We start from the raw sequence: 14,692 nt of genomic DNA, 5'->3' as shown, positions 1-14,692 counted from the left end.
CACATCTGTCTGATAATGATCACTTAGGAGAACCAAGTTCTATGGTGCCTAGTCAAGAAGATTCTTGTTTAGGGGGAGAAGTACTACAAAATGATCTAAATCCTGAGCTTCAGGTTTATACTAGGAAGCGATTTCATCTGAGGAATAATGCCCCGAATGTCCATCCTAATGACCCGAATGTCCACCCGAGTTCTGGCATCGAAATTTTAGGTAATTCTATTCCTTCTATTTCCGACCTTGATGTACCTATAGCAATTAGGAAAGGTGTCCGAAATTGCATTAAACATCCTATTGCAAATTACCTCTCCTATCAAAGACTGTCTAAAAACCATAGAGCTTTCACATCTAGGATTTCACACTTGTTTGTTCCAAGGAATATACAGGAAGCATTGGATGATCCGAATTGGAAATTAGCAGTCATGGAGGAGATGAATGCTGTAAAAAATGCAATGTATAAAAAGAAATAGAGAAATGTATTATTGATTGATTGTATTGTGTGTTATTACAATTACAAGGATTCCTATTATATAGGAGTGTGTTTGGGAGTAGGTGGAGAGTAGGTGAAGTGGAGGTGGTAGTGGTGTAGTGGGTTAGGTTTAGTGGAGTAGGTGAGGTGGTAGTGGTGGTAGGTTTATGGTAAATTCTAACAGCCCCCCGCAAACTCAAGGGGGATAGGAACTAACCAACTTGAGTTTGGAGATAGTAACAAAACAAGAAAATACATAAAAATAAAAAAGGATAGGAGACACTGTATGGTCGTGTCAGACCATTGGTGAAGACACTGGATGGTGGTGTCATAACGTTGTAGAGGACACTGTATGGGGTGTCATAACGGTGTAGAGGACACTGGATGGTGGTGTCAGACCGATGTAGAAGACAGTTTATGGGGTCATGTCGGACCGTTGTAGAAGACAGTTTATGGGGTCATGTCGGACCGTTGTAGAAGACAGTTTATGGGGTCATGTCGGACCGTTGTAGAAGACAGTTTACGGAGTCTTGTCGGACCCTTGTAGAAACTAACCGGAATCTATGTCGGGACAGTTTACAGAGTCTTGTCGGACCCATAAAGGAGCTAACCGGAATCAATGTCGGGACAGTTTACAGAGTCTTGTCGGACCCTTAAAAAGTCGCACCCTCAAAAGGTGTGCCCAATTTTTCAAAAAACGTGCCATCAAAAGGCGTGCCCACTTTATCAAAAGATGTGCCATGAAAAGGCGTGCCAGTTTGTCGGGCGTCAAGAGGCGCGCGATGCGCGTGGCTGCCTCGGCTATAAGACAGAGGCTGAGGCTGAGGCAAAAAAACCTGCGAGAGATATTCTGAGAGAGATTTCTGAGAGAGATTCTGTATAACACTCTGTTGCCTAGAAAATGGCTTCATCGTCTTCCCGCGGGCTGCTCACCCTCTTTCCCGACCTCAACGAGTCAACGAGAGAGAGAACTGGTGCGGTGGCACTGGAAACTCAACCAAGCGCCCCGGAGTTTGCTCCGTTGAACTTTCCGATGCGGTCGGTGGAGCAAAGAATGGCAGTGCAGTCGGATGTGGAGGCCAATCAGTATACTTTGAAGGCATGTGTGGAAAGCATGACGGCGGTCACAAACCTGTCGAACCGGCTGCAGAGTAGGACAAATGAGGTGCAGCATTTAAACTCCCAACTGGCTCTGCTCCAACGCATGTATAAGGATGCGCGAGCAGAGATAAGTGTGCTGAAGGCGGAAAATAAGGAGCTGAAGCGGAAGACCACCGTGATGTTCCGATTTGGAGGTCCACCATATGCTGCAGTGGAGGAGTATGGGGGAGTGAACGTGCTCGGTGGACAAGGAAGTACTGAGGGAGCACCGTCAAGAGCCGCCCAGGATGGAGGCAAAAAGAAGAGACCTGCAGTAGAGTAGAGAAGGGAAAAGAAAAATCCCACTGTGCCGATTTGTGTTGTTTTTCTTTTCTTTTTTTTTTTTTTTTTTTTTGGTGTAAAATGGTGATCGGGGTGAGCCCCGACATGAATAAAATATGGGCTCTTGTGCAAATTTGGAAATTGTTGGTTTTTTTTTTTTTTTTTTTTTTGTTTTTGTGTTGAAAAGAATAATAATAATAAAAATGTATTAATGGGGAAGATTCAAGTTTGATTTTCCTGCTGGTTGGAGTGTATGGGGGTTTTGAATACCATGGGCCGTTGTAGTTAACAAAATATTTATATAATATCTTATATTTGTTTGTGGAAGTGTGCAACAGCAGCTGGGCCACTTTCCTGATGGATTTCACGTGGGAATGTTTGGCTATCAAAATATTTTAATGAGAGTGAGAGGAAGTGGAATGATTAAAAAAAGAATTGTGAGGGTACGAGTGGAAAGATAAGAGAGAGAGAAATCTCGCCCCTTTTGCCTCTGCGTAATCTGGACGAGATCACAAATGATGCGGTGGCGGTGGAGAGAGATCTGCCATCGATGACAAAGCTCTGGTTCGAGAGAGGAGTAGTAGCGACACGGCTGGAGAAGGATGGGAGGGAGAGACGATGGCATGGAAGAGAGGGAGAGAGAGAAAGAAGCGACCAGTTTCTGTCTCTATCCTCATCACCGCCGTCCACGGCGGCACTGGCGGTTCCTTCGTCGTTAACCACCACATCTCCGCCGCTCAGCCATTCCCGAAGGCCATTGTCTCCTGCACTCGCTCTCCGACGACGGCGATTGGAAATAACGTGTAGTCTTCGGAGGTCGCAGGTCGTGTGTATGGCGCCCGGAGAAGAGAAGATGATTCGCCGGTCTCCTCTTGATTTCCCCATCGAATGGGAAAGGCCGAAGCCTGGGCGGAGACCAGATATATTCCCCCAATTCAGCCCAATGAAAACACCATTACCACCGCCGTTGCCAGTTGATCCTCCTGATCCGATGCGAGAGACGGACAATGTAGAAGGGCGAGTTGTGAGCAGAATCTGATGAAGGTTGTAATTGCCCTGAGACCTTAGGACCGCATAAATGTTGGCCAGACACTGGTGTTCCACGAGGGGTTTTGGGGTTGTTCCGGCAAAGTGGTGAAGAAGAATTTCAAGGTATGTGTAGAGGTCCGGCGGACGGCCAAGGCGACGCTGCCGCCCGCCGGTGAAGCAGAATTTTTAGATTTTAAACCTGCTCTGATACCATGTAAAAAATGCAATGTATAAAAAGAAATAGAGAAATGTATTATTGATTGATTGTATTGTGTGTTATTACAATTACAAGGATTCCTATTATATAGGAGTGTGTTTGGGAGTAGGTGGAGAGTAGGTGAAGTGGAGGTGGTAGTGGTGTAGTGGGTTAGGTTTAGTGGAGTAGGTGAGGTGGTAGTGGTGGTAGGTTTATGGTAAATTCTAACAAATGCTTTAAGGAGAAGTGGTACTTGGGAGATAGTTGATCTACCCAAAGACAAGAAAACAGTTGGGTGTAAATGGGTGTTTACGATAAAATGTAACGCAGATGGAAGCGTTGAGAGATACAAGGCGAGACTGGTAGCTAAAGGCTTCACTCAAACTTATGGGATCGACTATCAGGAGACGTTTGCTCCTGTTGCTAAAATAAATTCCATCAGAGTACTGTTATCTCTTGCAGTAAATTCAGATTGGCCTCTACATCAACTTGACATTAAAAATGCATTTCTCAATGGTGATCTTGAAGAGGAGGTGTTCATGAGCCTACCGCCGGGATTTGAGCAGAGACTTGGAAGTGACAGAGTATGCAGATTGAACAAGTCATTATACGGACTCAAACAATCACCAAGAGCGTGGTTTGAACGCTTTGGGAAGGCAGTTATCAGTTGTGGCTTCTCGCAGAGTCAAGCAGATCACACAATATTTTATAAACATTCAAAAAACAGTAAAATTGCAATTTTGATTGTTTATGTTGATGACATCATTTTAACTGGTAATGATGAAGCAGAGTTAGCAGCCCTCAAAGAGAAACTCGCAAAAGAATTTCACATTAAGGATCTGGGAGCCCTCAAGTATTTCCTCGGAATGGAATTTGCAAGATCCAAGGAAGGTATATTCGTTAATCAGAGAAAATATGTTCTTGATCTCCTTGGAGAAACAGGTATGCTTGGTTGTAAGATGGCGGAGACTCCGATCGAGCCTAACTTGAAGTTACAAGCTGCTAAGGCTGAAGAAGTCAAAGAGAGAGAACAATATCAGCGACTTGTAGGGAAATTGATTTACTTGTCTCATACGCGGCCTGATATTGCCTTTGCAGTCAGCATGGTAAGTCAGTTCATGCACTCACCAGGGGCAGAGCACTTTGAGGCCGTTTATAAGATCTTAAGATATTTGAAAGGAACTCTAGGGAGAGGCTTACTATTCAAGAAACATGGACATCTTCAAGTTGAAGTATACACAGATGCAGACTGGGCAGGAAGTGTTACAGACAGGAGATCAACATCCGGATACTGCTCCTTTGTAGGTGGGAACCTAGTTACATGGCGGAGTAAAAAACAGAATGTGGTAGCTAGAAGTAGTGCAGAAGCAGAGTTCAGAGCTGTTGCCCATGGAATCTGTGAAGTAATGTGGATTAAAAGAATTCTTGAAGAATTAAAGCTTTCTCACCCGACACCTATGAAGGTCTATTGTGACAACAAAGCAGCTATATCTATAGCTCATAATCCAGTTCTACATGATCGCACAAAACATATAGAAGTGGATAAACATTTCATCAAGGAGAAAATCAATGCTGGCATAATCTGTATGACCTACCTTCCAACAGGTGAACAATTAGCTGATGTGCTAACGAAGGGACTACACAAGAAGCAATTTGATAAGCTGACTAGCAAGCTGGCTATGGAAGATATCTTCAAACCAGCTTGAGGGGGAGTGCTGAAAATTGTGTTCATGCATATAATATGATAGTGGTGTTGGTGGTAGATAGTGGCATGTATAGAATATGATAGTGGTGTTGGTGGTAGATAGTGGCATGTATATAATATGATAGTGGTAGATAGTGGTAATATATAATATGTAAGTGGCATATAATGGGTTATGATGATGTTTGTAATATCTCCTATATAAGGAGTGTCATTTGGTCTTGTAAGATAAGAAGTTTTGAATATAACAGAAATATATTCCTTCTTCCTCATATTTTCGGAGTTCTTTTTCTTCATATTTTCTAAGTAATATATTCCTTCTTCCTCATATTTTCGGAGTTCTTTTTCTTCATATTTTCTAAGTCAAACCATTCTCGGCAATACAGTCTGGGTCTCATCACACTCACTACTCATAAAGCTAGCGAGAAGACCACTAAGCTCACTCTGCCCTCGCGGATCATACACCGGTGGCAACACTCTACCAACCCGATCCCCCAAGAAATGGAAACAATCCCCGCTCAAGGTACATACAGTGACCCTTTGGCAGTAGCAATCAATAACAGCCCGGTATGACGATAACCAGTCGATACCCAAAATCACATCAAAACCCGACATAGTCATAACCACAAAAGAAAATGGAAGCCAACGATCAGCGACCTTTATATCACAGCCCTGACATCCTTGTTTCAAAATGAACTCACCTCCAACAGGTGATACAACACAAATAGGAGATACTAACTGCGCCAATTCCAACCCCAAAACAGATGCAAATGCAGCAGATATAAAGGAATAGGATGCACCCGTATCAATCAACACATTGGCAACCGAGTTGCAAAACAAAAAGGTACCTCTCACAACAGATGGAGCCGATACAAGATCCTACGCGGTAACAGCATACACGCGCCCTGAAGGTCTCTGGTCTACCTGCTCACCTCTCGAAGCAAAAAACTGCTGCACAGACTGAGACGATGAAGCCCCTTGATTGGCCATCGAGGCCTGAACTGACTGTGCTGGCTGAAAACTCTGCGTCTGCCTCGAACCAGACACACCAGATGTGCCACTCAACTGTGGGCAGTACCTCTTCAGGTGCCCCGCCTGACCACACTAGTAACAAGAGAGCGGCTGGCCTCTGTCCGGATTCTGGCTCTGAGGTCGAGCCGAAGATGAAGCTACTCTCTGCCCTCCTCCTCTCTGCGGGCAAGCTGGAGACTTGTGGCCCAGCTGACCACATTTGTAACAGGTAATGTCTCCCTGACTGCCTCTCCCAGAGCCTGAACTCGGCACTGGAAAGGTAGATCTCGCAAAAGCACCCTGGGACTGCTGAGGGTTAGAACCCCTCTGCCTCCTACCATCCCCCTGGCCATCCTGACTCCTCTTGGAGCCCCTCAACCTCTCCTCCTCGTGCATAATAATCTCCATATGGTCCGCAGCATCCACAAGGCGTCCATACTCCCGAGTCATGGGCCTAGCAACCCTAACCTTGAGTCTGTGCCTCAACTTCCTCTCGAACTCAAGACAACGACGTTCCTCAGACGCCACTAGCTCAGGTGCGAACCTGGATAAACTGGTAAATGCGGCCTCAAACTCGGCCACTGATGAACTCAGCTGCTTGAGCTGACAGAACTGATCTCTCAACTTCTCCCTAACAGCGGGAGACAAAAACTTCTCCTGGAAGGCGTCAAAGAAAGCCTCCCAAGTCCCACCGATACGGCCCCAAACAAACTTCCACCACTGACCCGCGTCTCCCTTCAGCTGGAAGGACGCCAAGGTCACCTTCAAAGCCCCGTCTTCGATGCCAAGCATCTCAAACGTCTTTGTCATCTGCTCAAGCCACTCATCAGCCTTCAGTGGCTCTTTGGGATCGCCAACAAACTCGTCCGGATTAGACCGGAAGAACTCCCTCTTCAGAAAGGAAGGCCCTGCCTCAACTACATGGGCCTGGGCTTGATTTTCAGCCCTGAGAATGCCCATAGATTCCCTCAAAGCTCCTGCCATCTCGCTGGCTAAGGCGCCCATGGCCTGTTGACCTACTGGCTTGGCCACATTGGCCTGACCAACACCCTCCTGCTGTGCCAGAATCTCCTCCGGTATAGGCATCTCCTGCCTCCTAGGCCTACCTCACCTACCACCACGTCCTCGTCCTGACATCCTAATAAGGTAACAAGAATATTAGCACATTTACAAATGTGCCGAAACTATAACACTCACGTCCTAATACAATGGACAACTGTAATTCATTCCACGTAAACACATAATCACATAAGCACTTACGAATTTCATTTCCGGATAATGACAGTCCCGAGGCGTTGCTAGAGTTCCGGTTGGAAACAGCATTGATCAGGTGCTTTTCCAACAGGACTCCCAGAAACCTAAGGATTCAATCAACATCCTAGAAACTAAATCTCATACTCATATAGTCACATAAACATGTTATCAAGCAAACATATAACATCATGCATAAGTCTCTAACAAGCGAGACAAACCCATTATGGTACTAACCACTTCCCGCGTACCCAAGGTATTCGAACCCGGTACGCTCTGATATCAAGTTGTAACGCCCTCAAAATAAACCCAAAATCATACATTCGTGATACAAAAAGAGATCATATTACCAACATCAGAGTATTCTTACAAGAAATATTACATGTTGACAACAAAAGTAAATGCCCTACAGGCTTACAACTTTCCAAGTCAACACTTGGGTTCAACAAAAATAAAGTTTCAACTCCTTACACAAAATAAGTCCTTGGCTTAATATACATGTAATACACAAAATAATAACAAAAAAAAAGCCTTCAGCTTCTACAACCTCCCAAGCTACATCCTTGGAGGCGGCATATCACCTGCACCTAAAAATGATGTCCCATATAGGGTGAGCCAACGCCCAGTAGAGATATGCTAAACATAGTATGAGCAATAACTAAAACATTAGTATTTGATAAATGTTACCACCTATGAATCAACTTACAACATTACCCAGTTTCATGACAAATATGTCCATGTTTCATTCCACTTTCTTTTACTTAACAAATTTTCGATTTATGAACATGGCTCAGAACCTGGCCAAACAATTTAATGAGAGTACAACTCATATCAAAGCACTTCCTTTTCAAATGAGTTAACAACCCATATCAACAATACTTCAATTTCAAATGAGATAGCAACTCATAATAAAACACTTCCATACTTCACAAATGATACACAGATTTGCTGTATCAATGGAGTCCATCCCCTATCTCTTCCAAAATAACGTCCGGTTTAGGAGTCCATCCCCTATCTCCTCCCAAATAACGTCCGGTTTAGGAGTCCATCCCCTATCTCCTCCCAAACCGTGAAGTACATTCTCTATCTCCTCTCACACAATGCAATGTATATATACACTTATCATATACAAGATCAATCAATACACATATTCGATGTATTATTCCAACCGTCATATTCAATGACATATTCAACGTGATTAGTTTCCCTAATCAACATACAGTGTCTACAACAATCATGACTATCCTCCACCGATAGCCCAAAGCAATTATTTCTAAACAAATAATAAATGCATCAACAGATAAATTATCAATATTTTCAAAAGTGAGTCATTAATCAATCCAATTCCACCATTCTTTCTCATAACTTCTCAATTTCACTATTTCCAAGCCAATTTCATTATTTCACAATGAAAGTAATTAATCACACTAATGACCCAATAAAATCCAAATATGGCATTTTTCTCATTTTTCCCAATATTGACCCAAAGGTCCAAATATCATTAATAAACGTTCATAACCTCATTTTGAGACCCACATTCACATATATAGTTCAAAAGGAACAAAACCCCTCTTTTCAATATTTCAAACCTCAAACCCTAACTTCTCAAATCAAACCATTTATACAAAATGCCCAACATCTATGTTAAAGATCATAAAAATGAATAGTTATCCCTACCTCAAGAGATGAGACCAAATGGAGAAGATGAAGAATTTCGAAGGTGCTCCAAATCCCAAGATTTTCGGATCAAAATGAAGAGCAAGCCAAACCCCACACTTTTTACAAAGGGCCAAGGGTGGAAGATCACTCAAACTAGATCAAACCTTAGAGAGAAGTTGAAATCTAGAGAGAGGAGCTCTCTAATGGAGGTTTTGAAAAGTTAGAGAGAGAAAAGGCACCGAAAAAGTGATCCAAAAAGTGAAATCCTAAACTGATATAAAAACAGGTCCGCTCGAGCGTAGGATTCCCCGCTCGAGCGTCAGACACAGACTTACGCTCGAGCATCAAAAGTTCCGCTCGAGCGCCAGATGCACACTTCCATAAGTTTTGCAGTCAATGATATAAAAACAGGTCCGCTCGAGCGTGGGATTCCCCGCTCGAGCGTCAGACACAGACTTACGCTCGAGCATCAAAAGTTCCGCTCGAGCGCCGGATGCACACTTCCATAAGTTTTGCAGTCAATGATCCCCGCTCGAGCATGAAAGTGGACGCTCGAGCGTCCGATAACCTGCAGAACAAAATACTGAGAGATGAATAATCACGCTTGAGCGTCAAAATGCCCGCTCAAGCGGTGAAGCAAAAACAAAGGGCCCGCTCGAGCGTCAAAAGCCCCGCTCGAGCGTGAAGGCCAAAATCTGGGCATCAACTTTTGGTTTCTAAACACAACCAACCTATTACAAATCTGCCCAACACATCCTAAAACTCATCTTAAAAGAATTGAAGGATGGGAACAAGATATAAACAACCAACACCACGGAACCTAAGTCCGGAATACTGTACAACAAGGGGAAAAACCCGGGATCGCTATATTCACCATTTTGTAACTTGATTCAGGTTTGATTGTATCTGATCCATTGTGTATATTTGTCCTATTTGGTACTATTTGCTTGGGTGTTCTGGAGTTTCTCCTTTATTATGTTTTGACCACAGTTTGTACCTCTAGTTTTGGTTGGACCCATTTGACTTCCAATATTATGAGTGTATTCGTAAACAAGAAGGGGCCATTGGCATCAAATGAGTGTGCCTTCTGCCATCAGAGGGGTCATTGGAAGTATTATTGTCCCAAGAAGGGATTTTGTTTGCCTTTTCTTCTCAGCAGTTTCTGATCTAGTTATGCGCCCCTTCTCCGAATATTTTTCAGCCTCCTGCTGGTTCTATTGCATCTGCTCCGGTTCCTGATCCTGACTTGGCTTCCTTGAGTGCTCAGATTAATCCGCTTCAGCATATACTGTTTGACTCCCAATCATCACCGTCTGCCTTCATTGTTTCCTCTCTTCATTCAGGTTTGCTTGGGTCTTCTTTAGGTATTTTTTCATCTGTCTAGATTTTTGACTCTGGTGCCTCTCATCATCTGACTCCTCATCTTCCCTTACTTCAAAATTGTACTTCTCCTCCCTTTCCTATTATTGTCAATGCTACTAATGAGTCTGGTATGTCTGTTATATCTGTCTTCCATCTGCTATGTCTGCTATCTCTATTCCATCTGTCTTTTATGTTCATCAGTTATCTGTCAATTTATTATTTATCAGTTAGCTTGATGCCTCTGGTTTTGATGTTATCTTTTCTTCTTCTATCTGTTCTGTGCAGGATCAGATGTCTAAATAGTAGATTGAGACCGGTCGTAGAGTTGGAGACCTCTATGTAGTGGAGAGCTTGCATCTGCCGATAGCAACCTCTCAGACTGTCTTTGCCGCTTTTCAGTTAGATTCTCTGTCTAGGCCTTTCTACTTGTAGCATTCTAGATTAGGGCATTTGTCTGCTGATCGCTTACGGTCTTTAGCTCAGTCGAATATATTGGATAAAGTTTCTCTCAGTAGACTTACTGAATGTCGAAGGTGTAAACTTGCCAAAATGACAGCCTTATCTTTTCATAAAAGTATTTCTATATCTGATACACCATTTTCTTTAGTCCATGCTGATGTTTGGGGCCATTCTCCTATTCTTACCAAAAGGGATTCTGCATACTATGCGTCTTTTGTTGATGACTGCACCCGTTAGACTTGGGTTTATCTTATGACTCATAAGTCTGACTTCTACCAGATATACTGTACTTTCCAGTCTGTGGTCACTACACAGTTTGGGTCTATTATTAAATTGTTGCTGTCTGACTTGGGTAGGGAATACTTTAAAACTGAATTCTGTGAATACTTGGCAAAATTGGGTACCATTTACCAAACTTCTTGTACTAATACACTTGCCCAAAATGGTTGAGTTGAGCGTAAACACTGTCATCTTTTTGAGACAACTAGGTCTCTCCTCTTTGTCTCCGTTCTGGCTCTGTTTTGGGGTGAAACAGTTCTTACTACTGCTTTTTTCCTCAACTATATGTCTACCCCCCTTCTTTCTGGTCGGTCTCCTTATGAGGCTCTGTTTTCCCAACTTCCTAATTACTCCCTCCTTTATGTGTTTGGGTCTGTTTGTTTTGTCCTTGTACCCCGTAAAGATAAGACCAAACTTAGTGTCCGATCTATCTTATGTGTCTTTTTGGGTTATAGTCTCACTCAGAAAGGTTGTTGCTGTTATAACCCCGTTTCCCGTCGCCTTTATGTCTCACGCCATGTTGCCTTTCTCGAATGTCTACCTTACTTTTAACTTTCTCCTCTCACTGCCCCAGTTTCCACAGAGAATTTGATTCATATTGATCCATTTCCTTCTGAAGTCTCGTCTAATGAGTACATCTCCACTGTTCCTCCTGAGCTTGTTCCATCATCTCCTCCTGCTTCACCTTTGGTTGCTTCTCCTCCTTCGGCTTCTTCCCTTCGTTATTAGTTTATTCTCATCGCACGGCTCCTCCTCCACCAATTGTCTCTGCCCCTGCTGCTGATCCTCCTACTTCTGACAACTCTGATCCTACTGCACACGGATATCTTACTCGTTAGCGTCGTCCTCCAAACAGGTTGGGTTGGTCTAATACATGTTTTTCTGCTTCCTATCGTATTTTTTTGTCTGTTATTCATTCTTTTTTAGAACCTCAGTCTTACACGAAGGCCTGTCAGGATTCTAATTGGGTTCAAGCTATGGAGGATGAGTTGTTTGCCTTGTAGAAGACTAACACTTGGGAGTTGGTTCCTTTGCTTGTTGGCAAGAATCTTGTTGGTTGCAAATGAGTTTATAAAGTCAAGACTCATTTTGATGGTTCTCTCAAGCGATACAAACCTCGCTTGGTTGCTAAGGGTTTCTTGCAGGAGTATGGTATTGATTATGAGGAGACATTTGTCCCTGTTGCCAAGATGACTACTATCCATACCTTGATTTCTGTTACTGCTATTCGACATTGGCCTCTCTATTAGATGGACGTTAAGAATGTTTTTCTTAACGGTCATCTCACTGAGGAGGTCTACATGCATCCTCCCCCTGGCCTTCTCCACTCCTCTGGGCAGGTTTGTCATCTTCAGCGTGCTCTGTGTAGTTTGAAGCAATCTCTTCATGCTTGGTATGATCACTTTTAGACTGCTGTTACCAAGCTTGGGTTTCATCCTTCTGCTTCCGACTCTACTTTGTTTCTGAGACATACTTCGGCTGGTTTTGTTACACTCTTACTCTATGTGGATGATGTGATCGTCATTGGCTCTGACTCTTTTGTTATCTCTGAGGTCAAGTAACATCTCTTCCGCACTTTCGAAATAAAGGATTTGAGTCCATTGCGGTATTTTTTTTGGTATTGAGGTTGCCTCTTCTCCAAAGGGCTATTTTTTGTCTAAGGCCAAGTATGCTAATGAGGTTATTTATCATGCCGGCCTTACTGATACTATGGTTTCCGATACCCCTATTGAGCTTAATGTGAAGCTCAACTCTACTGATGGTGTCCCTCTGGATGATTCCACTTTCTATCGCGAGCTTGTGGGTTGTTTAGTTTATTAGACTGTCACTCACCCTGATCTTGCTTATGTTGTTCATGTGGTTAGTCAGTTCGTTTCTACTCCTCGCTCTACCCATTGGGCTGCTTTGGTTTGCATTCTTTGCTATCTCCGGGGTACCATCTTTCAGGGCTTACTATTGTCCTCTACTTCCTCTTTAGACTTGATGGCCTATGCTGATTCTGATTGGACTAGTGAAGTAAATGATCGCAAGTCCACCTCTGGTTCCTGTATGTTTTTTGGTGATTCCTTGATCTCTTGGAAAAGGAAGAAACAAACTATAGTTGCTCGCTCTACTGCCGAAGCTGAGTACCATGCTATGGCTCATGCTATTGCTAAGCTTGTTTGGCTTCGTTGTTTTCTCTCTGATTTGGGTGTACCTCAGTCTTCTCCGACCTCTCTCTATTGTGACAACCGCAGTGCTATTCAGATTGCTATTCAAATTTGGGTATACCTCAGTCTTCCATGAATGGACGAAACACATTGAAAATGATTGTCACTTTGTCCGACAGCATTTGCAGTCTGGTTTCATCTCGCTTCCTTTCGTTTCTTCAGCTTTGCAAGTTGCGGACTTCTTCACCAAACCTCACACTACCGCTTAGTTTCAGTTTCTTCTTAGCAAACTCTCAGTATTTTCTGCTAAAACACCTTGAGTTTGAGCGGGGGTGTGAGAATATATTGTATATATGGCATGATTGTGTAATTAGGAATTAGTTTGTATTTCTTTTTTCAATCATAGATTTAGGACTATATAAACTGATGAATTCTTTGTAAATTGCTGCAATTCAATAAACAGAAAAGCTTTCAGGATTCTTACAGTATTTTGTTGTCACTATTGACTGAATATCTTTATGGCCATTTCAGGTTGAACGTTCTCAAGAAATGGCCTCTATGGCAGGTGCTATCCCGGTTGTGGAACAAAGGGAGGAATATGATCCTTTGGCTACACCAGATGTTGACAAGTAAAACTCCTCTCCTTCCTCCCTAGACTGACATATTTAGCTGCTAGCCTGCTATACTGTTCGGTCCAACTTGTAGAGCTGCTTATATCTTTTATTTTATTTTTTTTTTTGAAAATCTGTGCCAGTGTGTTTGGTGTAATTTCTTACAATTTACGAGACAAAAAAATAGCTTAAATAAGCAGAAAAAAAGAAAAAGAAAAAGAAAAAAAGAGCTGATTATTGGGAAGCAAGGGGAGAGGTGCTTTTAGTTTCTGCTTTTTGATTATTTTCAGTTTGCCAGAAGTTGCACCAAATAATTGATTTCTTGACCAACCACTGATAATAATCAATATTTGTTTGTAGGTTGAATGATGCTTACCTTGCCTTGCCGTCCATGGAAGTGCCATTTTGGGCCGGCCCATGTGGCAGAGAACCTCATCACTCTCACAGCAAGCAGGCTCCTATGGGAGCACCTATTTTATTTGTCGGTCTCTAATTGGTTTTTGGTGTGCTAATGTGACGGAAAGAAAGACAATCATTAGCAAGAAAACTTCAGTTCCAGAGGGGAATCCTGGTAAATTCTGCTTTTGTGCATGTTCTGCCTCAAAAGGGTTTTCCTCTTCTGGTTGCAGCAGTCAACAAAAACATAGGAAAGCAGATAAATTCTATGGCATATATTTTGAAGTCATTTCTAGATTGTTGTGACATGACATTTTGATTTGTAGTATAAATAGAGAATGATATGTTGCTTTCTTTCAAGTAGACTGAGTTCAGAAGTCTCATCTCTGAGATACATTATTGACTTTTAAAAATGTTGAATTCCTTTTGGTTGGATTTTAAAAAGTAAGTTTGTATTCCTGAATATCTGGTGCATGCATTTCTCAAGTCATGGCTGACTACTTGTACAACATCCCGTCCCACGCTTGGGCTTGGTTAGGTTTACGTGCCTCAAAGCCAAGAGGGTGTAGTCCAAGCAGACAATATTGTTATGATTCAGGATGAGGATGTTACAATTTGCCTCTTGGGCATTCCAAGATGCACATCAGTGTTACCTCATGTACTCGAGCATTCTGGTAGTGAAGCAGGAACAGATTCAAA

The 14,692-nt window shown here is 42.8% G+C and overlaps 1 pseudogene across 1 annotated transcript in view; it reads left to right on the top strand.

Moving 5' to 3' along the window:
* The window catches only part of LOC114323082 (polyadenylate-binding protein RBP47B'-like), a 52,729-nt pseudogene extending 38,273 nt beyond the window's left edge, over positions 1–14,456 (top strand). Inside the window, exons 7-8 of the transcript XR_014340827.1 lie at positions 13,518–13,615; positions 13,958–14,456. The product of XR_014340827.1 is annotated as a polyadenylate-binding protein RBP47B'-like (transcript). The remainder of the gene's footprint in view (positions 1–13,517; positions 13,616–13,957) is intronic.
* Positions 14,457–14,692: the final 236 nt, after the last annotated feature.

The sequence above is a fragment of the Camellia sinensis genome, chromosome 9, assembly GCF_055761805.1.
Source record: "Camellia sinensis isolate YWXY chromosome 9, ASM5576180v1, whole genome shotgun sequence".
Taxonomy (NCBI): Eukaryota; Viridiplantae; Streptophyta; class Magnoliopsida; order Ericales; family Theaceae; genus Camellia; species Camellia sinensis.
Note: the sequence above shows the minus strand (reverse complement) of the source record. Positions and strands in the feature narration are given on the sequence as shown.